Source organism: Dama dama, chromosome 5 (assembly GCF_033118175.1).
Source record: "Dama dama isolate Ldn47 chromosome 5, ASM3311817v1, whole genome shotgun sequence".
NCBI lineage: Eukaryota > Metazoa > Chordata > Mammalia > Artiodactyla > Cervidae > Dama > Dama dama.
Window position 1 is genome coordinate 4,384,047 of NC_083685.1, and position 16,239 is coordinate 4,400,285.

The 16,239-nt window shown below is 37.7% G+C and overlaps 1 protein-coding gene across 5 annotated transcripts in view; it reads right to left on the reverse strand.

Annotated features, from left to right (window-relative positions):
• The window catches only part of MTMR3 (myotubularin related protein 3), a 126,495-nt gene that overhangs the window by 101,153 nt on the left and 9,103 nt on the right, over window positions 1-16,239 (reverse strand). The window lies entirely within an intron of this gene.

A 16,239-nucleotide genomic window follows, 5' to 3' on the forward strand; every position in this document is an offset into this window, starting at 1 on the left:
TCAAAAGCATCAATTCTTCAGTGCTCAGCTTTCTTTATAGTCCAACTCTCATATCCATACATGACCACTGGAAAAACCACAGCCTTGACGAAATGGACCTTTGTTGACAAGGTAATGTCTCTGCTTTTTAATGTGCTGTCTAGGTTGGTCATAACTTTCCTTCCCCAAGCTGCCTTAGGGAGAGCAAATAATACCAAAGTAGGACAAGTGGTTATGATAAAAGGGTTAACTTACTGAAAACACATCACAACTGTGAACTATAGATGCACCTAAAGACAGAACTTCAAAAAACATGAAACAAAAACCGACCGAACTGAATCTATAGATGTAGTTTGAGACTTGAGCACTCCTCTTTTAGTAACTGACAGTACAAGCAGGCCAAGAAACTTAAGTATATAAAAGACTAACAATGCTATCAACCAAAACCGATGTCGACCTACAGGATACATATTCTTCTCAAGGACACACAGCATATTCACCATGATGTGCCTAACCACAAAATTACTCTCAAATTCAAAAGACTGAAATCCTAGAGTATGTTCTCTGATCACAAGGGTATTAAATTAGAAATCAGTAACAACACACTTCTAAATAATCCATAGCAAAAAGACATTACAAGAGAAATTAGAAAATATCTGACATAGTATGTCAATTGTGGGTTGCAGCTGGAGCATTGCTTAGAGGAAATTTTAGTTATCTATATACAAAATGATGACCCTTAACCCTTATCTCATTCATGAAAAAGACTAACTACTTCAAGTTGTAAAACACTTCAGTTTCACAAACCTAAATGTAAAACATAAAACCACAAAACTTCAGAAGGAAAATTTAAGAAAATATTAGTGACTTTAGGCCTACAGAAGATTCCTGAGATAGGCTGTAAAGAATATTAAGTATAATAGGTCAGCAAATAACACTTCATAAAAATTAAATTTTCCAATCTTTGAAAGATACTATTAAGAAAATGAAAAGGTAAAATCCACAAATGATGAGAACATATTCAACAAAATATGATCTGTAAAATCTGTAATAAAGGATTTATATCCAGAAAATCCCCTTCACAGAGCACAGCTTCTTGGTGGTGCAGGAGTTTGAGTAACTCAATGAAGCGATGAGCCATACTGTGCGGGCCACCCAAGATGGACAGGTCACAGTGAAGAGCTCTGACAAAACGTGGCCCACTGGAAGAGGGAATGGCAAGCCACTCCAGTATTCTTGCCTTGAGAACCCCATGAACAGTATGAAAAGGTAAAAAGATATGGCAAAGGAAGATGAGCCCCCCTGGTCAGAAGGTGTCTAATATGCTACTGGGGAAGAGCAGAGGGCAATCACCAGTGGCTCCAGAAAGAATGAAGCGCAAGGGCCAAAGCAGAACCAATGCTCAGTTATGGATGAATCTGATGGTGAATGTCAAAGTAAATCAATCCTCAATATTCACTGGAAGGAATGACAGTGAAGCTCCAATACTCTGGCCACCTGATGCAAAGAGCCAACTCATTAGAAACAATCCTGATGCTGGGAAAGACTGAAGGCAGGAGAAGGTGACAACAGAGGATGAGACTGACTAAACCGTATCATCAACTCAATGGACATGAACTGGAGCACACTCCGGGAGACAGTGAAGGACAGGAGAGCCTGGCAGTGCTGCAGTCCACGGGGTCTCAGAGAGTTGGGCATAACTCAGAGCAACTGAACAGCAACAACAACCTAGAAAAGATAAGGGACTCATGCAACTTAAAAAATTCCTGATTTTTCAACTGGGCCAAGGATTTTAAAGAACATTTCAAAGAAGATAAATGAACAGCAAACAAGCACATGAAAAGATGATCAGTGTTACTCATCTGGAAACTGTAAAGTAAAACTACAATAATATGTCACTACAGACTCACATGCACGCGTGCTAAGTCATGTGTGATTTTCTGTGACCCCACAGACTGCAGCCCGCCAGGCTCCTCTGTCCACGGGATTTCCCAGGCAAGAATACTAGAGTGGGTTACCATTTCCTCCTCCAAGGCATCTTCTAGACCTAGGAGTGGAACCCCAGTTTCTTGCACTGGCAGGCAGATTCTTAACTACCGAGCCACCTGGGAAGCCCGCAAACCCACAAGAATGGCTGAATAAAGACCAACAATGAGTGAAACTGAAGTTGCTCAGTCGTGTCCAACTCTTGAGACCCCATGGACTGTACAGCCTACCAGGCTCCTCGATCCATGGAATTTTCCAGGCAAGAGTACTGAAGTGGGTTGCAATTTCCTTCTCCAAAAGACTGACAATACCAAGTGTTAAAAAGAATGTGGAACAGCTAGAATTCTCATACATTGCTGGTGGCAATGAAAAACAGTGTAGTCACTTTGGAAAATAGTTGGGCAGTTTTTTATAAAGTTATAAACATACATTTACTATGTAACTCTGTAATTTCCACTTCTAGGTATTTAAATAAGAGAAACTGAAACAAATGCCCAAAGATCTATAACATACATTCATAAGAAACTTTATTTATTACTAGCTAAATAATACATACATTCATAAGGAACTTTATTATCTAGCCAAAAACTAGAAACTCAAACATCCACAACTAGTGAACAAAGAAACTGTGGAATATCCATACAATGGAATATTACTACAATCGACAAACAGAAAGGGAAAAAGTGGAAGCAGTGACAGATTTTATTTTCTTGGGCTCCAAAATTACTGCAGACGGTGACTTGCAGCCACGAAATTAAAAGACGCTTGCTCCTTGGAAGGAAAACTACGACAAACCTAGACAGCGTATTAAAAAGCAGAGACATCCCTTTGCCGACAAAGGTCTGTATAGTCAAAGCTATGGTTTTTCCAGTAGTCGTGTACGGGATGTGAGCTGGACCATAAAGAAGTCTAAGCGCCAAGAATTGATGCTTTTGAATTATGGTGCTGGAGAACACTCAAGAGTCCTTAGACTGCAAGGAGATCAAACCAGTCAATCCTAAAGGAAATCAACCTTAAATATTCACTGGACGGACAGCTACTGAATTTCCAATACTCTGACCACTTGATATGAAGAACTGACTCATTGGAAAAGACCCTGATGCTGGGAAACATTGAAGGCAAAAGGAGAAGGGGGCGTCAGAGGATGAGATGGTTAGATGGCATCACCAACTCAATGGACATGAACTGGACCAAACTCAAGAGACAGTAGAGGACAGGGAAGGCTGGCGTGCTGCAGTCCATGAGGTCACAAAGAATTGAAGAACTAAGCAATTGTACAACAATTATACAGAACAACCTAATACTACTTTTAACAACAGGAGTGAATTTCAAAGCATTATGTTATATCAAAGAGGGCAGACACAAAATAGTATGTATTGTGTTAACATTATTCCATTTACACATTTTAGAAAAATGGCAAAACTACAGTTACAGAAAGTGATTAGTAACTGCCACGGGCAGGGATAGGAAAGGACAGTGATCCAGACTTTCTGGAGTGATAGAAAAAGTATTTTTATGACTGTATACAATTTTTAAAACTCAAACTATATATAGTTAAAAATGAGTCAATTTTGGAAATTCCCTGCCAGTCCACTGGTTAAAACTCCATGCTTCCACTGCAGGGGATGCAGGTTTGATCTCAAGTTAGGGAACTAAGATACTGCACGCCATGCAACAGGGCCAAAAACAAAAAGTGAATTTTGTGCATTATACCTCAATGAAGCCTCCCTCTGACCCCACTTAGCAAAAAAAAGTCAGAGGTATAAACATATGCTCTAGGTAAGGCAAGTTTTTTTCCTAAATCTTAGTTAGAATAGGGCCCTAAGAAGTTAATGTCTTGCCCCCAAATCATATTATCAATTACTGGTGAAACCATGTTTGGGGATACAAATCATTTTATCGTTTTATCATTTTATCTAAAACATAGAATGTAGGCTTTAGGGATGACCATGAGAATCTGTATAACTAAAACCATTTTGATGAAGCTCCAGGAACTGCATTTAACCCACAGTGGACCGTAAAGGAAGTTTCAGTTTACTTGGGGCAAGCCAGCTAAAACAGATTAGGCTAAAAGTTGGACGGTATAGCATAGACTTCTCAAATACTTGGCTTACCACATTCTTGCCAGTGGTCAAGTTTATTTTGGGAATAGATTATTTTTAAGTTCTTCATGTTCACTGCAGTGCCCTGCGCATTAATCCCATTATTCAAAGGCTTCCAAAACAATTCTGAAAGAAAGTTTTGCGTAACTGTATCTTTCATTCTCCTCTTATATGTTACAATCAAGCAATTAGGGTCAAGTAATGAATGAACCAGGTTTTGTAAGGAAACAATGCCAACAGCTTATTTTAAAACACAAGAAAATTGCTCTGAATACTTAATAACCACATGAATCTTAACCTCAGCCTTTCATGTCTGTCACCAATTCATTCACAAGGGTCTAACATCGAACTCAGAAGTAGGTAATCTACGGAACCCACAGCAATTACTAGTGGTTCACTAATTCTCAGCATATGAAGCTTATCTTTTCACTTCCTTTTATCTGTTCTACTTTTCATTTTTTTCTCCTCCCTCTTTCTGCAACCTTTATACAATTACCACGGCCTCTTTTTGAGAAAACAATAGAGGATATTCATGACTGATGAGTGAAATTATGATTATAATCTAATTTCTATCTTTCCTCTACTACTTACAATGATAATCTCTTTAAAGGAAACCTCTCCATTGTACAGGTATAAACAGAAAAGAACACTGACCCATTCTACACCCATCCTAACACAATTGAAAATACATCATCATTTTCACTGATGCTGAGTATCATTTTATATACGAACTGAATTTACCTATGTGTATTAAATGTTTACCCTGAGATTAAAGTCCAAACTATCTTTAAACATCATTAGACTGATATTAGATATATTGATCAGAATTTTCAATTTTAAGTGAAAGAAACCCAAGCTAATTTAAAATCAGAACTCCCTGGGGCTTCCATGGTGGCTCAGTAGTAAAGAATCCCTCTGCCAAGTAGGAGACATGGGTTTGATTGCTGATCTGGGACAATCCCACATGGCTCAGAGAAACTAACTCCTAAGCCTGTGCACCACGATTACTGAGCCTGTGCTTCAGACCCGCGAGCCACAGCTACTGAGCGCAAGTACCACGCCTACTGAAGCGCTCGGGCCTAGAGCCTGCGCTCCGCAGCAAGCCCACGCACCACAAGCGGAGAGCAGTCCCAGCTCGCTTCACCTCGAGAAAGCCCTTGCACAGCAACAAAGACCCAGCACAGCCAAAAACAACCTTTTTTTTTAACTCAGAACTGCCTGGCTCACAGAAGGATATAAAAGTGGTGCACAGAAACAAAAAGAATGAATTTCAGGCAGTAGGGCCTCAAAGTCTCAATGCCACTGGATCCGTTTCTTTTATCTCAGGCTCCTCTTGACTCATGTGGTCTCATTCTCTCCCGCTGCAGACAAACCTCCTGCCTCCCACTAGAGGCAGTCCCAGCTTCACAAATGCAGAAAACTGACAGCTTGCTCCTGTCATCTGTGTTAACAATACCAGTGAAGAATACCTATTGGCCTTTTGTGTCAAATGCCAACCAGTACTACAAGTGATACAGACACAAAATTGGCCAGGTATAACATGTGCTCAACCCTTAAGGCAACAGAAAATGAGTAATGAGAAATCCTGCTGAATAAATCAAAAGCAGCAACTTGCCTCTGTAAGTTATCTTGATTTCATGAATCAAATGCAAGGATCTCAAAAACAAAAATCCAATGAAAACCCCACACCTTTCACTGCTAGTATAATCAAGTGTTGGTTTAAGGACACAATGTAGGAATTAGCAATAATCCTCCAGATATAATCCAAAATGTATAAAATAAGGAAATCTAATCCTTGGCTCTAGATCACTGACCTAAAATTACAAAAAAGTCCAAACACGGGAAAAAAGGAGAAGGTCCACTTAATGAGCAAACATATATACACATTTATGATAGTTTAGCAAGAGACAAAGCAACCTCATTTTAAAAATTCACACTCTGATGGCACAAATCTGAGAGGCTTATTTGTTGGTGATCATACAGACAACACAGCAATGGCTAAGAATCATACAACACTTGGGGAGTTACATATTTCTGGAGAAATGCTTCCTTCCTTTTCTGGCTGTCATACAGCATACAGGATCCCAGTTCCCTGACCAAGGATCCATCCCAGGCCCCCTGCAGTGGAGTCCTAACGACTGGACCACCGGGGAGTTCCCGCTTCCTTCCTTAAAGAGACATTTTTTATGTGAAAAAGAAACTGAAATTTCCTAGCATATTCTAAGTTTTAAATTACTTTGTTTCAGGGCTAATCATTTCAGAAAAACTGACTGTTACAAAGAAAACACGGCAACCCCAAATTCTCTGCTGATCCACCATGCAGTTTAAACGACACAGTTTGCTACCTTCTACAGTTTTTATCTTTCCGGCATTTCCAGTCCCTACACAAGCTGTTTCTGTTCTACATAACTGCATGTACACTCAGAATTCAATTCAAACGATGACCTACATTTAGTAATATCTGATACCTGTAAGACACAGAAAAAGGCTCACTCTCTACAATTCTTATCTTTCAGGCTCAATTTGATGGAATAAAATGATACTCTATTTTTAACAAGTAGCAAATTTATTTATGATAAAGAAATTCCTTAATACAAAGTTCTATTCGTCATACTGCTTACAAAAAATAACAAAAATACAGAGCTGCAAATAGTGTAACGGAAAAGGTCCTTGTTCATAACAATTTTAATAGCCAACACATAAGAGAACTCTTATATATGCCTCACCATTTATTAGTCACTTAATCTTAAAACAACCCTACAACGTATTATCCCTTTTTACAAAGGGGAAAACTAAGGCACAAAAACATAAGTTAACTTGCCCAAGTCATAGACACAGCTAATAATTTAGATACTTCATGACTCTGAAGCAAGTTCACTTTGAGCATTTTTACTCCTAAAACATGCAGTGCTAGTAGGCAAAGGGGTCTGTTCCTCTGAACTGAATTGATTCTGGTCTTGCTTCAGTTTCTTCGAGTCTGTTCAAGTAGAAAACAGTAGCTACAGTGTCTGACATGAACATGATACTTGTGCTTACTACTGAGCTAAGTATACTCCCTGAGCTCTAGAAAACTGATACAGCACTGAGCTTCTTGAGTTAACCCTTAGTCATGACAAGACTATTCTCATCCAGTCCCAGAAAAGGAAACAGCCCCACAGCCCCACAAAGGTCACCACCATTCTGTATCCTCACCTTTTTGTGCATCCCCAAGTTTTACAACATTAGGGAAAAATCTTACTTGCATCCTACTATAGAAATCTTTCCTATCATTATTCCCAGTAGACACAAGTAAGATCTCATCTTGATTTCTTGGCTGACTTTCACTGATGGTATCCTAGTATGAAGCTTTGAAATAGGACCCTGGGATAGGCCATTCCCTTCAAAGGGTCTATCGTTATTCCCTGGTGAGTCAGCTTCTGGACTGCTGCCAATGTGCTTTTTGTTAACTTTATCATGAAACCATATTTCTGTAGAGTTGAAACGGTGGCCAAAACACTGCATTTCAAAAGGCTCCCTCAAGTATTTATCAAAGAAAGGACACAGATACATATCCAAGCAAGCCACTCACATATCTCAGTAAAAGAAGGAATAACCCAAGCAGGTTTATACAGTATCACGTTAAAAGATTCTCTTAACTGCAAGTGTCCAAAAATGTCCTGTAAAATCTCCTGGTAACTTGGTTTAAGTAGGTGTTATGCAAATTGGTATATTTTAAAGTTTTTTATGCTCTTCTGGCTTAAGAATTCTTAAGTTAAAGAAAGTTTGAGATACCCAGGAGTTTTCTGAAGGCTCACCAAATATCTCTAAGGGGAAAAATTTATTTTTATACCTTTTTAAAGGAACTCACTAATAAATTTTTGGCTTTCTAGTTTTGAAAAGGTGAAACACTGTTGGGAATGGGGGAAGGGTGTATGCAGTGCAGCTGAAGTAGTTCCACAGAGCAGGAAGGCAAAAGTTCCTAGCCCCAAATAAAGTACTGGACAGCTATAATGCTTCCAGGGAAAGAAACAGTGTCAGTACTGTAGTATCAGAAGCAGCGATCACAACAGGCCTACATGGAGTGCTAGCTACTGTTAAAAGCACTTGCTGAATCTAACAAAAGCCCCAAGAATACTGTCAGCCCTGTTTTAAAATTGAGAAATCTGAAGCAAGACGTTAAGCAATCTGTCTAGGATCGCAGAGTACTAGTGGCAGAACCACGACTCTAACCTAAGCCTGAGCTCTTATCCATCACACTAAACTGGAATAGTGAAAAGGGCGTCCAACTTGGTATCAGAGGATCTGGGTTGAAGTTCTAGTTCAGCTACTCACTAGCAGTGCGATCTCAGACAAGTAATGACACTTTTTACACACAATTTATTCACCTGTTAAGTGAGAGTTAATATTATCACCTGCCCTGACTACTTCACAAGGTAGCAGTGAAAATTAAGTGTGCAACTAACACAACTAATTAACATTTTATGTGTAATACTGATTCCATAACAGTTGCTACCTCCATATTCCCATGTTTCTAATTCTGGCAACCCTATTCTGGAATTCTCAACGTGAATCACCAATATTGCAGTCTCAGGAAAAATAAGAGCCTAAGTGTTGCCCCTATCAAACAACCACATACAGAAGAGGAATGGTTACTTTCAACCCCCATTACTGTCAAGATTGGGCATCTCCAGGTAGGTATTTCCAGAGGAAATAGCTAGAAAATGATAGCCCACAAGTAAGATAACCCTTAACCAAAGGTTCACATTTGAAGTGCAATGTGTCTTGGTTCTAAACACAACATTCAGTTTCTAACTCAGAAGAAAAGTACATTGCTGAAAGAAGCTCTGTAGCTCTGTATACCAAGTACCTCAGTCAGCCTCTGAAAGGCTCAAACTAAGACTCTGAGACTAATCAAAAGAAATACACACATACTATGCTCAATCATATCACCTGTGGTCTCTGTAGTCCTCTGAAGAATCAGAATTGGAACCTCAATATTAATTTGCAAACATTGCCTGCAATTTCTTTTCCAAGGTAAAAAGGCCTTACCTCTTTTTCTTGGCTTCACACCACTAGAAAAAGAAAGGTCAGTCACTACACAAAGAGAATACTTTCATTCAAGTAGCTAATCAACCATAAACTTGTAAGTTTCAAGACATGCTGACATGAAATTGGCCACCAATATTAGTATTTCCAGTCATCCTGGGGGCGTCTACAGTGCTAAGCCTGTTCTTCTTAAGACTTTTCACAACCAATTATATAACCATTCTGCTAGCTAGAGGAACAAAAGTAAGTCAAAGGCTCACAATTCAAGAGCTACTAAAAACAAAATATGAAATTATGCAGTGGGTGGGAGGGATGTTTAAGAGGGAGAGGACATGGGTATACCTACGGCTGATTCACAATGCTATACTGCAGAGACTAACACAACATCGTAAAGCAATTATCCCCCAATTAAAAACAAAGTAACTTTAAAAAAAAGAAATTATGCACTAAGGAGTTTGATAAGTAAATATACTCACTGATTAAGTACATGCGCCTATTTCCTTAATTTTAAAAATACTAATTATTTATAGTTTACACTGTATGGTTATTTATGTAACAAATTACTCTCATTCTAGAGTGACATTTTAGAAGGGATTTACTAAGAAAATAACAAAATTCTGTGAATATTACGAGCTTTCTGAGGTTCCATAGTAAAGTTAAAAAACTTCTAGGCACCAGGTTTTTTTTGTAAACCATGAGAAAACACATTAATACGGGCACACACATACAAGTGTGTGAATATGTTTATACCAGCTTTGTTCATAGTTATCAAAAACTGGAAACAACCTGAATGATCTTGGAACGTGAATGTAAAAACTGGGATACATCCATAAAATGGAATGCTTCGACAATAAAAAGTAATCCCTGAAAAGAAAAAAAAAAAGTAATCCCTGATACACAAACTATGGACATCTCAAAGTGCATTATGTTAAATAAAAGCAGCCAATCTAAAAAAGTTACATACTGCATGATTCCATTTATATAAAACTCTGGAAAAGACAAAACTATAGTGACAAAACACATCAGGACATCTTGCCAAGGACAAGAAGTGGGAGTCCTCCTGACTGAAGGACCAGGAGGAAAATTTCTGAGGCGATGGAACTCTCCTCTATCTTGATGAGAGTACTGATCACACGTGTTTCCAAAACCTGCAGAACAGTACTCAAAAAGGGTGACTTTTACTGCATATAAATTATACTTTATATTTTATTACTATTATAAAAAACTATGCTTTAAATTTTTTCAAACCACAGATGTGACAGAATCTGTAATATCGTTCTGAAAACCACGGACCAAATACCGAAACAAAACACTAAACCTTGTTAGAACTGCCTCCACATCTGACAGCTCCCTTCCATTAACATTTTGCCCACAAGTCTAAATGGTATTTGTAGGCAGAAACAAACTGACTGAAGATTAAAAAACAAATCCACTTTTAAAAGAAAACTATCTACTGTTTACATCCTAAGCATTTTAGGAAGAAAATGAGCTTTGTCAAGGACGGAATAAAATTCAAACAGTAAGTACTAACATCAATCTTTTCCATAATCATGTCACAACAAATAAGGTTCCTTTTCTAATTTTGGTTCAAAAAACCAAAATTTTACTTCACAAAACCCGTGAAAGATTATTAAAAGATCTCAACATTTGCCTAAAATCTTTAAGAGCTTTCACTTAACTGGGCAATACAGCAAAGAACTGAACTACCTCTCAAGTTACTTAACCCCATTTTGCCTCAATTTCCTCGTCAGTAAAACTGGAGTAATTATAATTAAATATAATAATTGGGGCTTCCCGGATGGCACTAGTGGTGAAGAACCCCCCAGTCAATGCAGGAAAGAGACTTGGGTTCAATCCCTGGGTAGGGAAGATCCCCTGGAGGAGGGCATGGCAACCCACTCCAGTATTCTTGCCTGGAAAATTCCATGGACAGAGCCACCTGGCAGGCTATAGTCTATGGGGTTGCAACTGAAAAGACAGCACACACACATGCTGGGAATAATCCCAGACAATTAAATGACTTAATACATACAAATTGCTTAGAATAGTGTCTGGCATACTTAGAAGTCTCAGAAATTTTTAAGCCAATCCAAATGAATGATCTCAATCACTGTGTGTCCTTGTACAAATCATTTTCTTTTCATATCACAATTCTATTCTGTGAGGTCAGAGACCAACATTCAATGGCCTAAACGCCTAATAATATTATTCTATGTTCCTATAATTTTACCTCAATTGCACCAGTCACCTTGCAAAGGTTAGGTATTATCCCTACTGTACAGAAAAATCTGAGGCCCAAAGTAAGTCAAATAACTTGCCCTAAGAAATAAAGAAAAAGCCAATCTAGTATTCTGAAAGTCCTTGAAACTTTGTTTTCTTCAAACATTCTAGCCTTCTATCAATGCCTTCCCTTCTTACAGACATAGGTATGACATACTCAAAAACAAAACAAAACCCTCCAATGTACTTTCTGGCCCCACAACACAGCATGCAGGAAGGCATACAGGATCTTAGTTCCCAGACCAGGGATTGAACCTCTGTCCCCTGCAGGGGAAGCCTGGAGTCTTAACCACTGGAACACCAGCGAAGTCCCTCCAATATACTCATTTTAAAATTCATTAAGCTATACATTTGTTTTAGGCACCCTTCCACATGTTTGACATTGTAATTTTAAAAGATGAAATAGGTTTCTTCATTAAGTGTATTCATGTATGAATAGAGGTAGAAGAAAATTTAAAAAGCTGAAGAAAATTATATTCACAAAAATTATGTGAGGTGGTAAAAGTTTTAAAACTGAAGTGTTACATACATACATACAAAAAAAGTATATACATCCTAAGTACACAACTCAATGATTCTCATAAAGAAAACCATGAAATTACCGCCCAGATCAAGATACAGAACATAACTAGCAACCCCAGTCTCCCTGTGCTCACTACCAAAGATAACCATTATTCTGACTTATGTTGCCATCTATTAGGAGTTTTTTGGTAACTTTATAAAAATGGAATCACAGTTAGCGCTGCCTTGTGAATGGGTTCTTCCACATACACTTAATTTTTCTTCTTGCAGACAAAGTGCATTTAGGCTTCCCAGGTGGTACAACAGTAAAAAATCTGCCTACCAATTCAGGAGACGCAAGAGACACAGGTTCCATCCTTGAGTGAGGAAGATCCCCTGAAGGAGGAAATGGCAACCCACTCCACCATTCTTGCTGGAAAATCCTGTGGACAGGGGAGCCTGGCAGGCTACAGTCCACAGGATTGCAAAGAGTCAGACTCAACTGAGCACAACACACCATGGAGTAAAAAACGTTCTCTCACTGCCGTCAAATATTCAATTTAAACCATCAATCATTCTGAAAAGCAAACCATTTCTCAAGCCATAAAATATCTAAGGTACCAGGAAACCAGATGTGAAAGAGACACGTGCACCCCAATGTTCATCGCAGCACTGTTTATAATAGCCAGGACATGGAAGCAACCTAGATGCCCATCAGCAGATGAATGGATAAGGAAGCTGTGGTACATATACACCATGGAATATTACTCAGCCGTTAAAAAGAATTCATTTGAATCAGTTCTAATGAGATGGATGAAACTGGAGCCCATTATACAGAGTGAAGTAAGCCAGAAAGATAAAGACCATTACAGCATACTAACACATATATATGGAATTTAGAAAGATGGTAATGATAACCCTATATGCAAAACAGAAAAAGAGACACAGATGTACAGAACAGACTTTTGGACTCTGTGGGAGAAGGCGAGGGTGGGATGTTTCGAGAGAACAGCATCGAAACATGTGTATTATCTAGGGTGAAACAGACCACCAGCCCAGGTTGGGTGCATGAGACAAGTGCTCGGGCCTGGTGCACTGGGAAGACCCAGAGGGATTGGGTAGAGAGGGAGGTGGGAGGGGGGATCGGGATGGGGCACACATGTAAATCCATGGCTGATTCATGTCAATGTATGACAAAACCCACTACAATATTGTAAAGTAATTAGCCTCCAACTAATAAAAATAAATGAAAAAAAAAAATCTAAGGTATTGGTTTATTTAAAGGATAACTAGTACTCTCTCTCTCCCCAGTGAGAATTCTAATAAACTTTCAGTTACTTTTAACAGGACAAAACAGAGATCCAAAATATCTCAATAAATATCCTTTCATCAGTAAGATTGAATTATAACTTTTAAAAAGCAAGACAGAAAAAAAAAGGGACATCATGAAGAAATTGCAGACTCTAAGTCTCTTAAAAATAATTTTACTCTTTTATATAGAAAAGAGTTGTCAATTATAGCCAACAATAAATACAAAAATGCAAAACTTTTGTTTGCACCAAAATACTTAATTCCAATGCAAGTTTGATAGCACTGCAATAAAATTTTTAGATAAGTAAATGCTTCTATCTTATCCTGAGATCTCCTCCTGCTGCTAATCTACATCACTGTCTCATTTTAAGAGTCCATAAGCAGTGCTGTCCAACATGTAGTCACTAACCATGTGGCTATTTAAATTTAATTAAAACGTTCAATTTAGCTCCTTGTTCAAACTAGCCAAATTTCAAGTGCTCAGTATGTACTGAACAGCAGTTATCAAACATCAGAAGGAATCAGAGAAAGTTCTATTGGACAACACATGTTTCATATATGCTGTCTCGTGTCGCACTCCTCGTCTCTTACAATATCCTGAATGCATATCCTAAGAAAATGGGGACTTCCTTGGTGATTCAGTGGCTAAGACTCTATGCTATCAATGTAGGGCACCAGGGTTCAATGCCTGGTGAGGGAACTAGATCCCACATGCTGCACCTAACACAGCCAAATAAATTTTTAAAAGGCCTGGGGGTGGAGAGGAGAAATTTAAAAAATAAAAAGAAGAAAATGATGATGGATGACTAGTATGGATCACTAAATTATTTACCATCTCACTCAAATTTAATTATTACTCATTTGGAAATTACTTCTCCTTGGCCTCCATTATGCCTCATTAACCTTAATTTTAACAGCTTTTTAAAAATTTGATGTTCTCCCACTCCCCTAAATGTGATCTCAATCTTTGGCTCTTCTAGGTTCGAAATCTCATGCAGATAAGACCTACCTTTCTTCCTGCCTCAAATTCTTTATCTCCGAGCCCCGGCGAGACATTTTCACTTGTATATTCCCTGGTCTCAACGTTAAATGTGGGAAGGGTTTCATTCAGTCCTTTTCCAAACTCCCCCTCCCAGTTCTACATTTCTGTACCATCACTATTCTCTGAGGCCCAAAACCCACCAACTCTGAGTCCCTGCCACTAAACTTCCCATTCAACTAGTTCACAAGTTTGTGTATTTCCTTCAGGCTGTCAACTAAGAATGCTTAAGTTAGCAAGCTAAATTACCACCCTGCCACCACCTTAATTCAGATCCTTACTACCTAATTCTGAGTACAGGACAGATTTTTCACTGCTGTCCAATCTTTGCCTGTTCCCAATTATGCACACTGCCACAAGACATCTCTTCCCTGCAAGGGCTCAGTACAGAGAGTAAAAGAAATTTCAACTACTTTAATATTTTATTTCAATTTTTAGCACTTTACAAACTTATTTTTGAATATTCTATTCTGTGCTAGCAAAACTAAAACTATTTCCCAAACATAGCTCTATGTGCCTTACCTAAGTAAAGCTTGAACTCCTCCTAGTTTCTACTACACAACTTCAACATGTTAGCTGTTTTATATGGCAAAACTACCCATATCTCAGCACCTCTTACATAGCACCCAATTTTGAACGAACCTAAGTGAACAGACCAGGAATAAGAAAGTTACAAATACACATACCGGTTTAGCATCAATATTTACTGCATGCAGTTCTAGTCACCCAAATTTACCCTGCAGAATTATTTCTATAGAAATTATCCTACAGCTGTTCAAAAGTATAAAGTGCAAGAATATCCATCAGAAACAGCACTTTTTGTAATATGGGGAAAAAGTACCAAAAAAAAAAAAAAAAAAATCCCTAGATGTCCATCAGTAAAGGACTGGAAGTAAGTGTCTTATCTCTATAAGAACTTTAAAAAAAACTACAGTCCTTAAAAACAGGTAAATATTTTGCGATAGGGTAAGATGTTTATAATACATTATTGAGAAAAAAACTGTAGATCAGCATGTACAGCTTGATCCTATTAAAAGGAAATTTTAAGATCTATTTAATCAAAAACAATATGGGACTAAAATTGCATTCTATTCATACAACTGAGTACTACATAGCTATTAAGCAAACATATATTAAGAGATAAATTTCAAGCTTTTTCAAACAGCAGAATATACACATTAAGGTACTATGTGCATTTTAAACACCATAATACTACATGTCAAACACACACAGACATTTGTAGGAAGAATAAAACAGCACAGCATGGCCTAAGATGGTAAAACCACCTCTGGATAATGGAAATAAGATTTAAGATGAACGCAGGAAGGACTCCAACTATGAAATATTTTTATTTTTAAAAACAAATATAAATACCCCTTTGAGGCAAATTTTACAAGATATCAACATTAAATCTAAGTCAACATCTTTTAAATTAGGCACATGGTGTCTGTTAAATTATTCTCCATATTCTTCTGAATTTTTCAAACATTTAAATTTTCTTTTAAAAAAAGAAAGCCAAGATTGTGGGATTTGGGAACAGAAAAATGGGCTTAATCAACTTCTACAAGGTATTTTTTTTTTTTAATAAACCTGTATATCTTTATTATAAAATTTTTAACTAAAAAATCCTATAAATTTATATTAGTACCTACCTTTATTACCTTGATTGTCCTTGAACTTTAATCTTATTCTTTAAAAGAATAAAGGGCAGTTAATAATGTTCTACCCCAGAAATGTGTGAATGATATACCTATCTACACAAGCACTGAAGCTACTATAATGTTCAATAAACAGCAAAAGCTGATAGGCTTTACCTAATCACTTAAACTCTGGATATATTACATAGCTCTTCCTAAAGTATCAACAGACGAATGAGTAAATAAACTCACAGTGGCTCAACTCCCAGCTATATACATTAACACCAAAACCCCAACTGTCAAAATGAAAGTCATTTATCCAAGTATCTTCCAGTTCAAATTATGTGTGCAAAATCAGTATCACATCTGAGTTGCTATA